The sequence below is a fragment of the Sus scrofa genome, chromosome 4, assembly GCF_054392235.1.
Source record: "Sus scrofa isolate SSC_HxYL_T2T_F1_AM1 chromosome 4, Sscrofa_HxYL_maternal_Yorkshire_Landrace_v2.0, whole genome shotgun sequence".
NCBI lineage: Eukaryota > Metazoa > Chordata > Mammalia > Artiodactyla > Suidae > Sus > Sus scrofa.
Window position 1 is genome coordinate 122225135 of NC_139386.1, and position 20507 is coordinate 122245641.

The following is a 20507-nucleotide window of genomic DNA, read 5'->3' on the forward strand; positions in this document are numbered from 1 at the left end:
CCGGACATTAAAAATTAGAGAACAGGTGGAAAGAGCAAGGACATAAAAAGGACACACTCTCTGAGACCAAAAGTAATTCACATAAAATGAGTAAGAGCTGTTGGCACCTAGAAAACATCCCAGAAGCAATTAGGAGACAGTCCATTGAAAAGGTAGTCACTGTAAAATTGGATGTTGACATTGTAAAGATGTTTGGAAGGTATTTCAGTGAGGTAGAAAACTGAAATAGAAGTTGAGTTTGGGGCCCGTGCAGAGACTACAGAAAGGAGAGTTGGAAGAAAGTATTTAGCTCTGTGCCTCAGTCATGTCCAATAAAAGAAATAGTCTATTTTTTTTAATCCAAATTATGAGACAAACCAAGAGTCTAGGGAAAAAGAAAAAGAGATTTTGTCAAGTTAATATATATCAATCACACTTATTCCTAAAGGTCCATTCCCTTTGCTGTAAACCTGAATTGCTCAAGCTCCATTTTCTTAGGCCATGTGGTTTCCTAAGTGAATCTAGCCACAGAGAAACCTCGATTATAATGTAAATCAACATCAACTTTCTGAATTACAAAGAGGTCTCTTGAGAGTTTGGTTAACGTTTAAAAAAAAAAAAACAAAAACAAAAAACAAAAAAAAACCTCCCAGATTGATGAAACAGAGGATGAAGAAGGGTGAAGTAGATGTAACTGTGAAAAAAATAGAGCAACCAAGAAGCATGGCCTATCTGCCTAAAATACACACATGGTCACATGCCCAAGTAAATGCCAACGACAACTTCAAACCTGAGAAGTCTTGGGCCAGAGGAAATATACCCTCAACATCTGGATTGCCAGATTCAGCCAATAAAAACCAGTATCTCCAGTTACATTTGGATGTCAGATATAAAACAAAGCATTGTGCTCCATGAAATATTTAGGAGGTCGTTCTGCTAAAATATTATCTGTTGCCTATCTAAAATTCAGATTTGACTGGGCCTCCTGCATTTTTTTCTAGTAACCCTACATAGAAGTCTGTACTCAAGCTTCAAGAATATCCTAAAAGCTCAATGCTGTCACTTGAGACACTCAACTGGCTCTGACATCATCACCCTATCATACATTGCAACACTGAAGTTACATGATGGCCATCTGATAGGAAAGGAACATTCACGTGATCCTGCATACGAACACTTCATTTGCAAGATTATCACTAAAAGAAAACACAGAGTGTGAATAGTCACAGTCCGAAAATCAGAATCCCTGGTGTATTACCAGGGTTCTCCAGTGAGGTCTACACAACATTTGGAAAAGCTATTACTGTATTCGTGGGAGGCTGAACCGAGCAGGTACGTTTCTCTCTCACCGGTTCAGTCCTACGGACTCTGTGATTTGTTCAGGTGATGCATCGAGTTAATCACATTTCAAAATTTCTGATTCACGAATGGAAACATATTTGCCTGTTCAGCCAAAGGAATTACATCTTTCAGGGGAAAACCTGATGTTTTCTCCTTAACTTAGCAGTACTTTGTAATAGTGTATCAACTGTCTTAATTTGCTTGGGCGCCCAGAACAGAATACCATAGACTGGGTGGCTTGAGCCACAGATATATTATTTTCTGACAGTTCTGGAGGCTAGAAGTCCCTGATCAAGGTGCTGACATATTCAGTTCCCAGGGAATTCCCTCCCTGGCTTGTAGACAGCCACTTTCACCCTATGTCCTCATTTGGAAGAGAGAGAGACTGAAATTGAAAGAGAGCTCTCTCCTGTCTCTTTTTATGAAGATACCAGTCCTATTGGATCAGCCCCCGCTTCCCCTTATGACCTCATTTAACCTTTATTTACATAATAAGGGCTTCATCCCCCAATAGAGTCATACTGGGGGTTGGCACTTCCACATATAAATTGGAGGGGCATTCAGTCCATAACACTAACCTATCTCTTTTTGCCTATGGCCAACTTAGAAGAATTCATATGAATATGCTATTATAAAAGAATTTACTATGCTCATCAACAGGAGATAGATTCTAATGCTACTTCATTCCTGCTTTGGGCAATGTGGGGACTCAGAGAAGTCGAGTGACCTAGATTTCATCTCACTTGTCATCTCCCATCAATGACTTGTGGATCGCTGGGGCACTGCGCTGTGAGCCCAGCTGCAGGGTCGTAGTCTCTTGTGATGTCTGCCAGGACTGTGGGCGCATAGTGGCATACACTGATCATGAACATAAAGGATTCTAACATGAATAACGAAACCATTACCCTCGTTTGTTCACCCAATGTGATCGTTGTTTATATCAGCAAAAACAGAAATGGAGGTAAGTTAGGTAATTTATCTCTCCTCATTGCAAGAATATTCGACCACTAAATATATAATTTAGGTATTTATTAGATGATGCGGAGAGATGTAGACGGCGGCTTTATTACATGAAAAAGTGGATTTCAAACTGTATAAAGTGTGGTCACAGTTTTAAAAACATTGCTGAGACAGAAAGTATGTTGCGAAAGTATTTATGAATGTAAATAAATCCTATCAAATTGGATTGTGATGATCATGGTACAACTATAAATGTAATAAGTTCATTGAGTAATAAAATTAAATAAAAAGATTGTTGAGACAGAAAGTATGTTGCGAAAGTATTTACAAATGTAAATACAAAGCAAGTCAGAGTTTTCTTCCTTCCTCACCTTGTGTTTTTCTTTCTCTTCGCGTCCTTTCTGGGAGGAGTTTTGTTATTCTGCCATTATTGTTGTTGTAGTTATTCTCTTATTCCGTGTTGTTTTGTTTGTGTCTTTTTAAAGAGGCAGAGCACCTGTTACTTAGTAAGGTACTGAGTTTATGCCATAAAAGGCATCACTATAACCAAAGTGTGTGTTGGTCCTGTAAATGCTCAACTCTGAATAAACAAAAGTCCTATCCAAGAAGCACAGGATGAATGGTGCTGCTACCACCTCTCCAGGAAAAGAAATAAATTAAAGGAATAAACCAGGAGATGGGGAAAGAAGGTGAAAAGTCTAAGACAAAAAGAAGACCAAAGATGCAGAAGCAGCTTTTATCCATCAAGAATTAAATGGATAAAAAAGATTGTGTGGGAGTTCCCGTTGTGGCGCAGTCGGTTAACGAATCCGACTAGGAACCATGAGGTTGCTCAGTGGGTTAACGATCCGGCATTGCCGTGAGCTGTGGTGTAGGTTGCAGACGTGGCTCGGATTTGGTGTTGCTGTGGCTCTGGTGTACGCCGGTGGCTACAGCTCCGATTGGACCCCTAGCCTGGGAACCTCCATATGCCGCGGGAGTGGTCCAAGAAATAGCAACAATAACAACAACAACAACAACAACAACAAAAAGACAAAAAGACAAAAAGACAAAAAAAAAAAAAAAAGATTGTGTGGAATTCCCATCCTGGCTCAGTGGAAATGAATCTGACTAGCATCCATGAGGGTGCAGGTTCGATTCCTGGCCTCGCCCAGTGGGTTAAGGATCCAGCATTGCCCTGAGCGGTGGTATAGGTCACAGATGCAACTCAGATTCTGCATTGCTGTGGCTGCAGTGTAGGCCAGCAGCTGCAGCTCCAATTCAACCCCTAGCCTGGGAATCTCCATGTGCCGTGGATGCAGCCCTAAAAGAAAAAAAAAAAGATTATGTGTGTGTGTACATACACACAATGGACTTAAAAAAAAAAAGCTCCTCAGCCATAAACACGAATGAAATGTAGCCATTTACAGCAACATGGATAGAACTGGAAGGCTTTGTTCTAAATGAAATGAGTCAGACCATGAAAGACAAATGCTGTATGATACCAGTCATATGTAGAATATAAAAAAATACAAACAAAAAAAAAGGAGAAGGCGGCCAGAGGAAGCCCATCTGAGGCAAAACTGGATGAACTGACACATGACCCCAAAAAAGAAGCCAAGGACCATTCTGTTCCTCCTCCAATCTCTGGATGTATCTCAAACACCTAGTGGTGATGGTTTCTTAATGCATCTCAACCTTAATAACCTTCAAGATGTCACTTACATGACTAAAGGGTCTGTGTGTGTGTGTGTTTTCAGAAAAGTCTGGGGAAATGTCAGAAGGAATATATATCCCAGGATTAGTAGTTATCCAAGAGTAGTGATACAACAATAATTTTTAGTATTTTTGTTTATCTATATTTCCTAACTCTTCTATACCACAAGCATGTGGAGTTTTGAACAAGATTTTTTAAAATTGTAGCTAAGATTTTAAGACAGAGAGAGAAGGCCTGCAAGGGAGATTCCGACAAAGAAACTCCGATAGTCTTTGCATGTTTTTTCCTGCACAGCAAGCGATCAAACATGTTGTGTACTTCTGTAAATAGCAGAGCTGGAAGGTGTCTTGGAGGTAATATGGTTCCTCATTTTCATTGTGTGGGTGAAGAAACTCAGGCCTAGAGATGCCTACTATTGCACCCAGTGAAGAGTCCCAACAGCAGAGCAAGGAAATAATTTAGATTTATTAATTCTTAACCCAATATTCTTATTAGGTGGCAGGAGAAGCAGTAGCATGACTGTTTAAGGTTCTATAGTATCTCTAACAACGTCGAAAAACAAAAAATGAAAATGCGAGGAGCCAAGAACAAAAGAATGGAATCAGCAAAACCCGAAGCTATTCGTCCAATCAGTTTGGAGAGGTTTTTAAGTCAGGGACCAATCTCCCAGGATGTGTCAAATGGCTGTGCCTCTATAACATGGTCCTCTTTAAACTAAATGCTGGAGTTCCCCTGGTGGTGCAGGGAAATGAGTCCGACTAGGAAACATGCAGTTGCGTGTCGGATCCCAGGCCTTGCTCAGTGAGTTAAGGATCTGGTGTTGCCATGAACTGTGGTGTAGGTTGCAGACTCAGCTCGGATCCCAAGTTGCTGTGGCTGTGGTGTAGGCAAGCAGCTATAGCTCCGACTCAACCCCTAGCCTAGGAACCTCCATATGCAGTGGGTGAGGCCGTAAAAAGAAAAAAAAAAAAAAATAGAGCTTTAAAGAAACTTTTACAATAATGCAAGCCTCCAACTTGCCTTGAGTGAAATGCATGTGACAGTCTGTATCAAGTTCTTTGAGCTGCCCAGACAGAGACACAGAAGCAAACAGCAGCAGCCTTGCCCTCATGGAAACTATCGGCCGAGTCTGGCAAGACTCCAAACCAGAGAGAATTTTCCTGTATTTCTCAACGAGATCTAACCCCATTTGTATTTCTCAGCTAGGTACAGAAAGTGAAACTGGGAACCAGTAGTTTGTGGAAGAATCAAATGCCAAAATTGGTCAGCAGCGTGGGTAAGAACAGGGTGAGAAGAGCAAAGAGGAAGCTCTCTGAAAGCAGCAAAGGTAATGAAGTCAACTTTCGAACTGAACTTCTTTTCTTTCCCACGTAGTCTAAACCCGATGTCTTTCCCAGAGGCCTGCAGATGTGCCCCTAGGGTGGCTGTCACTGACCTCTCAAGGGTGAAACTGAACTGAAACCCACAGGGCTTGCACCTGCAGGGTCTGCTTCATTAATGGTGCTGGCCCTTGCTCACTTCCAAGAACTTGCCCCAGGAAATGCCATCCCCACAAGGAGCTCCTAGAAAATCACCTTCTCTTGAACAGCCCAGTTTTGAGTCTTGCTCTGAGGTGATCCAGGGTAGAGACCTCAAGTGAGTACTCTGTTTAGGGAAACCTGAGATGGATACTTCTGATGGGCACATCTCATTCAGCAAAGGGAAGTTTATACAGTTACATCTTGGGCTTCAATTAGCATCTTTTGTTTAAAAAAAAATGACTTAAATTGCCACAAAAATCATTGTTCCATCACCCTGATTTTCCCATTTTTATCCTGATTGCAGCGAAAGCATGCAGAGGACATGTGGATAAGGCCAGCTAAATGTCTTCTCCCGCATGAATTTTGCCATTTCTTGCTGTAGGAGCTGTCCCCATGCATAAAGGAAATCTTCTGAAGAATTCTGTGAATCGTGGAAATATTAGACCACATGTACAGTGGGTAGAGGAGAGCCATGGCAAGAGGGAGAACCACGAGGAATTACCGAAAATAAAAAGGACCCTAATATTTGTCCACCATCCTCAACCTCGTTTTACAGAATAAAAAAACCACCATAGAGAGGTTAACCTGGCCAAAGGATACGACTAAATTATAAACTTTCCTATAACTATTTTTTCACTATGTGAAGCACATTACACATTTGTTGAAGCATTTAGCATTACTGAGCAATTATCTTGCTAACGATTTAGGAGCATATGCTTTAAGAAATCAGGAATGAAATTGATCATTTTGAAGAAGGCTTTGGGCTGGCAGTGAATCCAGATGATGGTTTTATTCTATTTGAGAACAGCAGTGCTTTGCCTAGTAGAAATAGTCCTTAATCACAAGAGAAACTCAGCTCCAGGGCAGAAAAGACTGTGTTATTTCAACTCCAAATAGCCACTGAGTACCTACGATAAACTAAGCCCCATTGCCAAACTGATGTACCACAGATGTATCCACCTTCTCTCCCTTTCCAAAATCCTGAAAGTCCAGTCAGGGTGGAGAGATGAGCAACTATAATATAATGCAGAGTAAAGAAGTGTCCAAACAGAGCTACGGGTGAGGAGTACTCGGGACCCACAGGAAGCAGCACGATGACAAAGGAAATTTTCAGGAACTGTTTGTCCAACCTTCACTTTTCGGCCACAACCACAAACATGAGCACTGCCCCCTCCTCCACCCGCCAAATAAGAATAAGCTATAGTTACAGGATTGTGCTGGAGATAAATTTCGCCCCTAGATGGTGCTGACAAGGTGCAAATGACGAGAGGAAATCCATGAAGGTTTCCTGGAGGAAGGCTGGACAATCAAGGGACAAAGAAAGGCATGGAAGGGCTTGGTTCTGGCAGAGGAAAGAATGATGCTGACAGGTTGGGTGCCAACAGGGCATAACAAGGGAGGGAACACAGACTAAAGGCAACATGACTAGGTTCAGCCATTTGATCCAGAGATAAATCGGGAGAGAATAAGACCCTCAGAATAAGCAAAATGGAAAACCGTTAAACATGGTGCCCTCGACAGCAGCAGTTCTCTGAGAGCTTATTGTATGTAGGATGCTATGCTTCTTGCTCGGTCTGCAAGGCAGATGGAAGATAGCCTTTGCACTCAGAACATATAGTGTCGGTAGAACACAGGAAGTGCTAAATGAGACCTATGTGAAATGCAAGGGCTTTGATCCACAGAGGACAAAGAATCAGAGACCCAGAGGCCACGAGGCAAGCAAGAAAGGATCTACGGTGGTGCAAGGATGGGATCACTGGGGCTCAAGAGAGAGAAGCGAGTTGTGGAACACTTCGTACTGAAAGCTAAAGAGAGCCATTGGAGATATTCACCTCAAACGAAGCATAATATTCTGTGCTACAGAGTATGTCACCCCCAAACACCGAAACCCCTTGGGTCTCAGCCACTTCTCCGGGATGTGAAAATGGCAACCAGGTCCTGAGTGATTTAAAGGACAGTTCACTGAAGATATGCATACTCTAAAAAATTATCATTTCCCTTATACTCACCACACTGACCCCCTAAGGGCCAAAAGGCAGGTGCCGTTTTAGAGGCTGGAGAATGATGCCTCTAATACAATTGACACAATTAATTAGCAACATCTTCTGTGAAGTTGTTTATCTATAAACTGTGCATTTCTGTGTGTAATTATTCAGTTGTGTTGCAGTTATATGACCACATCTACTTAGCATGGGATGGGAGTGGCCTTGTATTTTGAAAATGTGCAATCAGTCTTTTTTGTTGAGAAAATGCAGTGGAAATGATTATGCTTATTTGGAAAGTGCTTTATTTTACCTACGTAGTGAATAATTAATTCACTTTCCAATGTAATCAAGATTCAATCATCTCCCAAATACCTTATTGTCCTCTTTGAAGCACCAAATGTATTTCAGAGTTTTCATTCAAAATGCAAGCAAAGTGTCTATAAAAACTTTCAGGAGTTCCTGTTGTGGCTCTGCAGGTTAAGAACCCAACTAGTATCTGTGAGGACGTAGGTAGGTTTGATCCCTGGCCTTGCTCAGTAGGTTAAGGATCCGGCATTGCCACAAGCATGGTATAGGTCGCAGATACACCTCAGATCTGGTATTGCTGTGCCTGTGGTGTAGGCCAGCAGCCACAGCTCTGATTTGACCCCTAACCCAGGAACTTCCATATGCCACAGGTGCGGCCCTAAAAAGAAAACAAACAAACAAAAAACTTTCAACCCACTATTTTTAAAAAAATTATCTTAGTCCTCCCCTGCTAGGCCGTCAGTAGAACCACTGTGGATAAACTGGTCAGAGGTAGCAGGCACCGTCATGTGACCAGCCACAAGCACTGACAGGGCAGCTTTCTAGGGCTGGAGGTAAGAAATGCAAATTAAAACCTAAAACTTTGGCCTCACCATGTTCTAATCAACCAGCACCGTTTAGCGAACTTTTCCTATTAAAGGGTCAGATAGTGAATACGTTTAGTTTTGTGGGCGTCCTATTGCTGTCAAAACTAAATTCTTCTTTTATGATGCAAAAGCAACCACAGACACTGCAAAAAGGAAGGGATGGCTGGCTGAATTCCAAACAAGCAAACAAAACTTCATTGATGAAAAAGTCGGTGGACTGAATTTGACCATAGCCTGACCCCTGAGCTAGGTATTGACACCAACCATCATAACAGACAAGGTTAAACAGTTCTCCACTGTACAAGGGACAATGGGTGTTTGGGGACGGAACCTTTTGCCTAAGCAAAGGAAGAGCCCTGGGACACCCCCCCTCCCCCGGCCCCCATCAACGTATCAGAAGAGTTTTAAGTATGAGAGATTAGGACATGGTGTCAAAGATGCATTTGTCACAAGGGCTAACCAGGGATTTGAAAGAATCTGAGTTTTCATCTCAAAATTCTTCCTGTTAAAATACATTTCTTGAGTTCCTGCTGTGGTGCAGCCCGTTAAGGATAAGGCATTATCTCTGTGACAGCATGAGTCTGACCCCCAGTCCGACACAGCGGTGCCTCAGCGGTGGTGTAGGTCACAGCTTCAGCTCAGATTCAACCCCTAGCCAGGAACTTCCATATGCCGCAGGTGCAGCTGAAAAATAATAATAATAATAAACGAAAATGCATTTCTTGCAACCCTCACCAAACACTCCTTCCCACTTCAGATCATTCCCTATTTTCTCTGGCAATATGGTTTTAGCCTAAAGAATCCCTTACTCTATTGTTCCTATGGCAAAGCTTAATTTCAGCTCAAAGACTGGGATCAAAGTCAACACAGAGGGAAGGGTGACATGCTGCGTATCTTCCTTTGTCCTTTGTGTACAATTTAGTTCCTGAATTTTCTCCTCCGGAGCATATGAAATGTTTCAACTCCAGTTATCGCCGCAGGAATGTAGGCTCTCCCATTTGCCTTATTTTATAGTTCTGAGAGGACTGCACATCAACTGTGATGGTAAATTTTTTTTAGAGACGGGGGTAAAACTCCCTGCAACAAAAAAAGAGTTCTCGATAAATAATTCTTCCCAATAGTTTCAGCTGCTTCGCATAGTATCCTTTACTCCAAAGCAATCACATGAAGCGTTCAGGAGAACAGGGCAAAGATTCTTGATTTAATTTTAGTCCCTCTTCTAAAACTCTGGAGTCATTGTCCTAAACACAGAGTCTAAATTTCCTGAAGTAGCCTCTCATCCTGCTCGCACCACTCCCTCGGCTTCCCAGTGTTTCTTTGTCATTTTCCCTCCATTCCGTTGAGCAAATCAATCTTCCCTCAGGAAGGCAGCATCATTTATAATGAATTCTCTGAGAAAGGGTATTTATCTCACCCCCAGACAATGGTACTTTTCCAGTGGCTTCTCCATTTCTGCCCTGATGTGCCTTCTTAGAGTTTCAGTTCCTTAATACGGTATTGAGCAGGCAGCAGGATGAAAGAGCACAGAGCGGGGCTGTGTAATAGATGCACATAAGAGACAGAGATGCCTGCAATGCGGGAGAAAAGAGAGACCTCCCGCATTCTAGCACATTAGAATGATGTCAGGAAAAGCACAAGCTTACAAGACTGAACTGGGAAAGATTGGAGATTGGACCTGTATCACAAAGCAATGTTCAAAGGTTAACAGATGCCCAAGTGGTCAATTTAGATTAAAACACAACCGTGATGACAGACATTCGATACGGAAGTCAATAGACTTGGGCTGATTGAAATGACTGGTGCACAAGGACTGAATCTTAACAAAATCCTCTTTTACCCACACAAAATTATATATAATATTTATATGTACATACACATATATTTCATATATACATACAAGTATAATTATGCATACATATATACATGCAAATATAAATACTACATTGTGGGTTTTTTTTAACTCATAATTTTTGTTTGTTTCTTCTTTCTATGGCCATACCCACGGCATAAGTTCCCAGGCTAGGGGGCAAATGAGAGCTGCAGCTGAGGTCTACACCACAGCCACAGCAATGCCAGATCCAAGCCGCATCTGTGACCTTCACTGCAGCAAGCAGCAACTAGAGATCCTTAACCCACTGAGCAATGCCAGGGATTGAACCCACGTTCTCACGGTCCAGGGATCCTCCCTCTCATCCAGGGTCTCAGATTCTCTCCTGATTCCTCACCACCTTAAAGAGCTGATGAACTTTCCAGAATGAGGTTTAACTCCTATAGGTTAACACCATTCTCTGGTATTTGCATGTTAACCAGAGGAAAACCCCTTCTGTGACTAAAACCAAAAGAATGAAGACGGCCGTGTTGGAAATCACATATTAAAGGGGAAAGGAAGAATGCGAGGGGATTTTTTCTTCTAGGACTCGCTTCCTCCCTCCTATCCTCACACCTCCACAGTTCATGTACCTCATCCTACCTCTCCCTCACAGTGCGAACTTGGAGAAGTCCTTAAGTCCACCTGCCTCAGTTTCATCATCCAGAGAATGGGTGGAACAATGGCGTGTTCCTCATGGATCTCACTCTGGAGATGAAATGAACCAATCCCTGCAAAGTACTTAGAGCTTAACATGCAGCACACTGACTGTAAATGTTAGCAGTGATTACTGTCATGATGTATACACAATACACACTTTTTATGTCCCAAGGGAAATGACAGAATCCTTGAGAGTGGGACCCATGTCTGGGTTCTCTTTGAGCCTAGTTAACATTAGGGGGTCCATGAATGTTGATTAATTCAATATTGGTGAAGTCAGGTATTCCATAGAAGAAAATTAAAATGCGCATCCAAACACATCTCTCTAGATGCCCTGTAATCTAAGGAAAACCCAATGCCACTCCCTCCAGGAAGTCCTCCCAGATGTGTCCTAGCCAGAGCTATGAGATGCTATGAGCACCCCATATACATGCTGCGCTTTCTTTTCTCCTTATCATTTATTGACAACGTTTGTTATGGAGTTCCCATAGTGGCACAGAGGAAGCGAATCCGACTAGGAATCATGAGGTTGTGGGTTTGATCCCTGGCCTCACTGAGTGGGTTAAGGATCTGGCATTGCTGTGAGCTGTGGTGTAGGTTGCAGACACGGCTTGGATCTGGCGTTGGCTATGGCTGTGGCGTAGGCCGGCAGCTACAGCTTTGATTTGACCCCTAGCCTGGGAACCTCCATATGCCGCAGGTACGGCCCTAAAAGTACAAAAAGACAAAAAAAAAAAAAAAAAGAAGAAGAAGAAGAAAGAAAACGTGTGTTAGATTCTCTTCCTCATCACAGAGAAAGCTTCTGGAGAGCAGCAACTGTGTTCTTTGGCAGTAAATTTAATCACCATATTCTCCCTAATTCCTTATACAGTATTGGTACACAGGAGATGCCCAATAAACAATTTTGAATGAATAATATTGTAATTACCCTAATAATATTGTTACATTTAGGGAAGTCTTATATTTCACAAAGTACTCATTTAATCCTTATGCTAGTGGTACTTCTATTAACCCCATTTTATTTTATTTTATTCTATTTTATTTTATTTGTCTTTTTTTTTATTTTGAGGGCCGCACCGGCAGCACAGCTGCTGGCCTACGCCCCAGCCACAGCAATGTCAGATCTGAGCCACATCCGAGACCTCCACCACAGCTCGCGACAATGACAAATCCTTAACACACTGAGTGAGGCCAGGGATCGAACCTATGTCCCCATGGATACTAGTCAGATTCATTTCCACTGAGCCATGACGGGAACTCCAACCCCATTTTAAACACCCCAAAAAAAAAAAATTGAAGCTCAGAAAGGAAAATTATCCTGAGTTCACACGGGTGTAGAATGCAAACCCAGGTCCATTTGGCCCATAACTGTGTTATGCAAACTCCCTTCCAAAAAGTTAGATCCAGGCTCAAATACAGAAGACTAGAGGGAGAAGGAGTATTCCTACACAAATTCCTTCCAAGCTCGATTATTTATACTTCCCCAGCCTAACATTGTATTTTAATTAAGTAGTAGATTTGATGGATGTGTTCTGTGTGAGTCTCATTGCTAAGAACCTCTGAGGAAAGAAAACAGGTCAGCATATTTTCGCCGTTCCGTTTTGAGCAATGCTGGTGACAGAGGGGGAAAAAATCAATGAAGAAAATTGTGCATTAGGAAAGAAACACTGGGCTAATGGTAAACCAGCATGTTTTAAGCAGAAACCAGACAAAACTGGGTCTACTTAGGCCTTTCCTCATTTCATTCTTCAAAATCTCTGGGACAAGATTTAAGGGGAAATAATATATGTTGGTTTGGGTGAGAGAGGGGACAGATTTAAGCCATTTCTTGTCAATTTCAGTTGGTGCCCAAGAACTTCAGTTCTCACCTTCCTACCAGCGGCCTTTGTGCTGTGAGAGTGCAAATGTGCCCAGCCGGGAGGAAAGAGCGCTCAGCTCCAGGAGCAAGGTACCAGAGACCAGAGACGACAAGAATGACATCTAGCAAAGGCCACTGGAAGCGTTTGAATTGTCCCAGGAATGTGACAGACCTCTGAACTAGTCAGGAAACTGACTTCATGTTGATTGCATAATAACACAGTTATCATATGATGTGGTGTGTATGATATGATTGCACATATGAGTTTGTGTGTGATGTGGTGTGTGTGTGAGAGAGAGAGATTGTGTGTATGCGTATGTTGCGGAATGACCACGACTGCGATTTGTGATTGTGTGTGTATACATATGAGACGCTAGGGCAGAGACAGAAAGCAACTACCCCTCTGCTTAGCTGGGGGAAGAGAGCTCAGCAAAAGTCCAACAAGGACCAACAGTGCACGAATGATCGGGACAGGGCAGAGGATGGGAGTGGGGGAGGGGTCCCAGAGCTAAAGGACAGAGACTTTTCCTGCAGAAAATACGCCCAGATCTAGGTTTGGGGGGGGTGAGGGGGAAGACTGTTCTTGTATTAAGTTACAGAAAAATTAGCTATTGGTCTTTGCCTATCCGTCATTAAAAATGTTGACAATATCCAGTTGGGGCAAAGAGGTGGGAGATGTAACACTTTTGTATCCATCTGGTGAGAGTGTATTTAGTACAGCATTTCTCCAGGGCCAGTGGCAACCTGCACAGCAATGTAAATCATGCATACTCTTGATCCCAAGGTTCCACATGGGGGGGGGGTATATAGGAGACAAAAGGATAATTGTGGAAAGTTGTATGTGAAAAAATAGTCCTGGTGGCCCCATTTATAACGGGGCAATGCCCCTCACTAAAGGATCTGGTAAATAAATAACAACACTGCTGTTTATAGAGTGAAATGTAGGTCTGTTGATATCAACCCAGAGAGATGCCCAATGCGTGGTATTAAGGTAAAAGATGACACCGCACAACAAAAAGTATCGTATTTTTTTCATTTCAGGAAAACAAAAGTGTGTTCCCATTGTGGCTCAGCAAGTTACGAACCTGACTAGTATCCATAACGATGCGTGTTCCACCCCTGGCTTTGCTCAGTGGGTTAAGGATCTGGCGTTGCCGTGATCTGTGGTGTAGGTCTCAGACTCAGCTCAGATCTGGCATTGCTGTAGCTATGGTGTAGACCGGCAGCTGCAGTTCTGATTGGATCCCTAGCCTGGGAACGTCCATATGCTGCGGGTACAGCCCTACAAAGCACAAGAGAGAAAGGAAAGAAAAACAAAATTGTGTTCCCACTTACAGAAAATATTTGGAATACTTGTAACAAAATATTAACAAAGAGTTAAGTCTAGGAGGTGATGACACTGGGGGGGGGGAGAGAGAGAATTTCACCTCTATTTTATACATCGTCACTTTTCCCCAAAGAATATATATTATTCCTACATTTGGGGGAGAATAGCAGTAAGGATGTTGCCATTTGGGAAAGAGGGAAGACAGATTTTTCTAACACAGTATGGTGGAGCTGATTGAGTTTATGTCTCTCTATGTCAGATTTGAGTCCATGGCCAGATTCCCAGGCTATGTAAAAAGCTAGAAATTTGACTCCCTAGATTCCTGAATCTGTTTCCCTCTGATTCATAGCCCAGTATTTCCTATGTGGCCTGTGCTGCTGCTGCCATCCCGGCAAAACAGAGGGACCTCAGTAGACAGGGGGAGCCCGGCTAGTGCTGACTGACAAATAAAGAGAAAAGAAGAGCTTTGGCTGTTCAGGGCCTTATAGATGGTTTAATTGGCTTCAGCAGTAAAAATGAAAGCAGGTGCTAAATACGCTCTTCCAACAAAGTCACCAAAAGGCAATCCGAATGCAGCCTATTCAGCATACAAATGCACGGATCACCTTTTGTGCTTTGGCAATGACGTGTAGATTTCAACGTGCACGGTAGAATAGTGAAGCCATATCCTGCCTGCAACAATACCGAGGCTCTCTCCAGTCGTCTGGGGCTTTGTTTTCTGCCTGTGACTGGCTGAAATCGGGCCCTTCATCAGTCTCATCATTCACGGCGAGTCGTTTCCGCAAAGAACACTGTCATACCTCTAAAGAGATAGCTTTTATTACAAAGGAAAGGGCGCTTTCCATCTTACAAACAGCAAACATTTTCATTTTGCATCACATTTTCCCAAAACTTATTATGAATTTAACATCTTTCTCTTGGCTTAACTCTTTTCCAAATTGTGTTTCATTTCATATTGATCTTTAATCACTATGATTTCTTAAAACATTTTGTCTTTTCTCTGCCTTCTCTTCTCCACCATCACCACTTCCTATTTCCTTGTGATCAATAAATAAAATCCTATGTACATTAGATTCACTCCATTCAGCAGAATTCTTGGAGAAAACCTTTGAGAAAGCAAGGAATGATACAGGCTAACTCTGGAACTAAATTCCCCATTTTGAATATGAATTCTTTTTTAAGTGGTTACGTCTGTATTTTTCTTTTTGTTTTATAACTATAAGAACTAAGTAAAGAAAGACGAGGAATATCTTGAGACAATTTGCAAATTAATGACAGTCGAATCGACAGTTTCAGTTACAACCAAGGTATGTCCACTACAAATCCACAGACATTTTTACAATCCTGGAAATAGACTTTTCTATGAAGGAAAACAGGAAATCTATTGCTTGTGCCAATTTCTCTGAAAAGACTGTGGGCGAATTCTAGCGGGCATACAGCTGCTTTTCCCTGGGTAACACCCAAGAGCTTTATAATCTTCTGGGCATCAACACTTTGTCAATAACCTTCAGGAGGACATGAGTAAACCGGAAAACGGAAGTAAACATGGCCTCATATACAGAGCCCAGGATTAAAGGACAACAGCCGGAAATACCGTCCCTATGTCATTCTTTTTTGTACATGCTCAGATGACAGTAGGAAAATATGCATGGCACATACAGATGGGTGAAGGCAAGTACTAGACCAAACACCTTGCAGGCAATTCTGAATTAGGTCTGTGACTTTGCTGAATGACCGTGTAGGTGGCAGGCAGCACGTCTTAGCCTCCGTCTCCCTCAATTGCTTGGAGTCGGATTGTAAAAGATTCAAACACTATAGAGGCTTAAGACCCGATGTGTTCCTTCATCTGTTTTACATTTCTAGCCTCATGCCAGTGGATGGCTAATATTTCGATGGGTATCTTTTTTTCTTTTTCTGTGTCGCAGCGTGGACATAGAGAAAACACTTCCCTTCCTATGGCATTAATAGACTCGCCCAGCTTTGGGGATGGTGGCAGACTGCTTTATTGTTGCCTGCTATTGGCTCTGCTCCCTGAACGGAGAGCTCACATTACAGCCTATTGCTGTATGATTTGCACTATCTCCCAGTGGGTACATGTGAGACAGAGGAAATCTGCATATGCAATTGGAGCTCCCCATCTGGATCTCAGAGAAATCTGAAATAATGTGAAGGGAAAATTTGGGAACTTTCACATGAACGATGATACTGTTCTCTGAATGAGGGAACCATGGAGCAGGGCCAGTATTCTATTCTCTGTGGCTGCACAATTACCCCCAAAACTTCGTGCTGCAAAACAACAACCAGATTTAATGTTTTCTCACATACTTTTCGAATTTGACTGGGCAGGTACCCCCTGGGCTAACTTTTCATTCATGTGTCTGGTACCCCGGCTGGGAACACTGGAACCTCTGGGCATCCTCTGGTATTTTTCTCTGTCTCCCTTTGGTCTATCCACATGGTCTCTCCAGCATGGTGGCTTTAGAGAAGCTGACCATTGGGGACTTCCAAGAGGCCTAGCCCAAGAGACAGCAAGACCTGCCCAAGTTGCATCCAATTTATGGGCTAGGCTCGGATGCTCTGCAGCATCACTTCTGCTGTACACTCTTAGCCCAAGTGGCAGGTGCTACCCCCTTGACAAAAAACAGTCAAAAGGAGAGAGAACACACCGCCTCTCTTGGTGCGAGGAGTGTCTCCCTTCAAAAAAGCACATGGAGAATGGGTTATACATCTAGTCATCTTTGGAAAATAAAACCTTGCCACAGCCAGGCCTAGGAGGCTGGTAAAATGAGCTGGTAAAGATTATGTCAAAATCCCTGCGAGGTAAAAATTATGACTGCCCTCATTAAAATAGTTTCTTAGTTCAATATTTTCACCCAACCTACTGGTAAAATTTGAGATGATTAGTGTTAAACTGATACCAACTATAATGGAAAAAGTTAAAATCTTTATAAAATATATTAAATTGAGTTATTATTATGATTTTCTTTGTCATTAGGAGAAAGCATTTTACTCATCTTTATGTCACTTTAACCTGTCTATTAATAAGCACTTATATGAATAAATTCACTCATCTCTGATACACAAAGCTTGACCTTTCGGAAGATGATGACCAAAAACATGTGAAGTACAGCTTAAATAAGATTAACGCGAAGGCTTTCCTACAAATACACCGATGAATTTTTCATGATAAACCTAATTTCCTTACCTGCTGGGGATAAAGATATAAGAAGAGAAAATAGGGCTACAAATGAAGTTATTTATTCAAAAAGCTGCAAGTTTCTGGGTTCTGTACAAGGCAAAAACTTCATGGAGGAGTTCCCATCATGGCGCAGTGGTTAACGAATCCGACTAGGAACCATGAGGTTGTGGGTTCGATCCCTGCCCTTGCTCAGTGGGTTAACGATCCGGCATTGCTGTGACCTGTGGTGTAGGTTGCAGACGCGGCTCGGATCCCTTGTTGCTGTGGCTCTGGCGTAGGCTGGCAGCTATAGCTCTGATTCAACCCCTAGCCTGGGAACCTCCATGTGCCGCAGGAGCGGCCCAAGAAAATGGCAAAAAAAAAAAAAAAAAAAAAGACTTCATGGAGAATGGAGCCGTATGTAAGAAAATGACAAGGTAGAGAGACTTTTATCAGTATTTCTGAGGTATTTACACCAAATTAATTTCAGCTATTCTGTTACTGCCATTCAGAAAATGCAAAAAGAATAATGTTTTCAATAATGAAGTTAAGAATACCCAAATAAAAATACTAGTATGGGATTTACAGTTTTATGAAGGCCCACGTGTTAATTCATAGGCACAATTTCTAGTTACCAGATGTTCCATCAGAAACTGGTTTGAGATACAAAAATTGCTATATCTACTCTATTAAAGTTAACTGAGCAATATAAGGACACATTGATGGACACAGTGAGTCCTTTGCCATCAAATTTGTACAGTTCTTAACGAAACAAAACAGTTTTCCCACTGTACATCATATCCTAACACGACATGTAGTACAATACAAGAAGCACATTTTCAAAAGCACATTTAAATTCCAAGGAAATGTTGTAACAAAACAGGAAGGAAAATATAATCATAGTATAATCGTAGGTTATTCGGTAAAATATATTTACTTACATCATTATAAGAATGTAAATGCTGAATTTTGACTTCACCGAAATTGTGGTCTTATTACTTGTAGCAAGAAAAAGGAAGGGAAGAAATAAGGAGGGTAGTGGAAAGCTGAATCCTCAGCTATCATAAGAAGAAATCAGGAGAAAAATCTCTAAAACTTAGGAATCCAGTAATACGAGTATATTAAGGTTAATACCAGAAAAGAGGGCAAAAAAGAGTTAAAAGGGTTTCACTTGGGGGGGGGAGAGGCAGGGCAGAAGACTGTCCTTTATCATTTGCTGTGTGCATTGTACAATATTTTTAAGTAAGAGCCAAAAAATTTGAGTGGAAACAAACAAACAAACACCCTAAAATTTTAATGTTGTTTAAAAAAAACCCTAATACTTGGAAAATGTCTAGCTCAGGTTTATTCCCTCCAGGAATTTGGAAAGTGCCAAATACATGGAGCAAAAGTGATTACAATGTCTGCCTTCGTCCATGGCAGGAGGCCTGGCCTCAAGCAAGTCACAACGAAGCCATTCCCATGCGTAGGAAAGAAGCCGTGCACGGTGGGCCTTTCATTATCCTGCCCCACGCTGGGGAAGCAGGGTCCTCATCAATGAAAAACTTATTCTGATCAATTGTTTTGCCACCTTGTAAAATGATATATATTTCCACAGAAGTGGAATAGATTTGAATTAGGTTTTGGTATAATCATTATCACAGGTGTGGGTTTTTGGATCCTTCCAGGATTTTAATTAGCTATGGGGTTGTGAGTTCACTGTTTTCTGACACCCACTAAATGAGCCACACTATTGTGTAACAAATACTCTGAGCCTCTGTTTCTTGAACTTTAATTTCCTTCAAGTTTGAAAATATAATGATTTTGGATTTCTGAAATGCCAGTGTATGTGAGTAGAAAATAGAAGGCTTGTTTTTTTTTGTTTTTATCTTGTTTTGAATTTTAGTCCTGTTGTCTCAGGTTTATTTGGAATTATGAAAGATCAGAGCTCATAAAGAGAAGATATTATATGTATAATAAACAACCTCAGCACAAGCAAGATAAGAGCTAGAGAAGATTTTTTTGAAGCCCAAAGTAACAGGACATCTTGTCCTTTAAATTGCAAGCACATTTTGACATGAAGACACTCACAAAAGGAATCTAAAGGGACAAGAGAAAATAATGGCTCTGTGAGAGAGCCTATTTGATGAGTTGAAAAGAAGAGGCCAAAACATTCACTTACTCTCCTTACCAGAGTCCACCTACTTGGCCTTGGGCTGCAAGAACTCGGGAGAAAATATTATCCCTTCTCATGCCTACGACCAGACAGATGCAGGGAAATAAACAAGTCAAAGAAACAGTGCCAAGGTTTTAGGCCACATGGAAAATAGTTCCAGGCTTTATGGTCTGTTTGGAGCTTCAGAAGAGTTTTCGTGGACTTCCGTTGTGGCTCAGTGAAAACAAATTTGACCAGGATCCATGAAGATGCAGGTTCGGTCCCTGGCCTCACTCGGTGGGTTAGGGATCCAGCTTTGCTGTGAGCTGTGGTATAGGTCACAGACACGGCTTGGATCTGGCGATGCTGTGGCCGTGGCCTAGGCTGGCAGCTACAGCTCTGATTTGACCCCTGGCCTGAGAACCTCCATGTGCTGCAGGTGCAGCCCTACAAAGTCCAAAAATAAAAATAAAAATAAAAATAAAATAAAAGAATAAAACTTCCCTTTGGAAAAAAGAGTTTTCCTCGTTTTCCTGACTACCTTTTCCTTTTTTCCTCTAAGTATGTGCACACAAACATCTATTGTACACAGAGTCCTGAAGGGTGCAACAGGGGGCTGTGTCTGGCATTGTGAACGAGGACAGGAGTTGTCACCAAACAGGCAATAAACAGCTTTCCAAAAGGAACCCCCTCTTGTACTCACTTATCACCAGTACGCCCCAGAGTAGAGAGTTTGTTAGTTTCTTTTTTTCTCTCTCTCTGCTGTTAGGTCCCAAAGTCCTTTTCATCTTTTCCTCTGGCATTTCTCCCGCTGATGCCTTCCTATGGGCAGAGAAAACTGGGAAGACAGTTTCCCCTACTCCGGAAGGGGTGAGTCTGGTGAGTCAATCAGCGTATAACACTCCTGGGAATGAGAAATAGGAGGAACTAAGAGAGGAGCTATTGTTTACAGATGGCTTGCTTACTAAGCATCAGATATTCTCTTAAGTGACTATTAGGTAATACTTGTCTCATCATTCCATTTTACAAAGTAAGAGCCTAAAGCCCCAAATGGTTGAGTCCCATCGTCTGGGGTCCCCCACATGGAAAGTGACCCCAGACAATGGGGA

General features: G+C 42.0%; 1 long non-coding RNA gene across 2 annotated transcripts; it reads left to right on the forward strand.

Moving 5' to 3' along the window:
* Positions 1–1832: 1832 nt before the first annotated feature.
* On the forward strand, positions 1833–7641 carry LOC146404221 (uncharacterized). 2 transcript variants are annotated; one of them, XR_014844998.1, is made up of 3 exons: positions 1833–2281; positions 5179–5303; positions 5801–7641. It is a non-coding gene; the product is annotated as an uncharacterized LOC146404221 (long non-coding RNA). The 2 variants fall into 2 exon arrangements; XR_014844999.1 differs by having other exon boundaries at positions 5879–7641.
* Positions 7642–20507: the final 12866 nt, after the last annotated feature.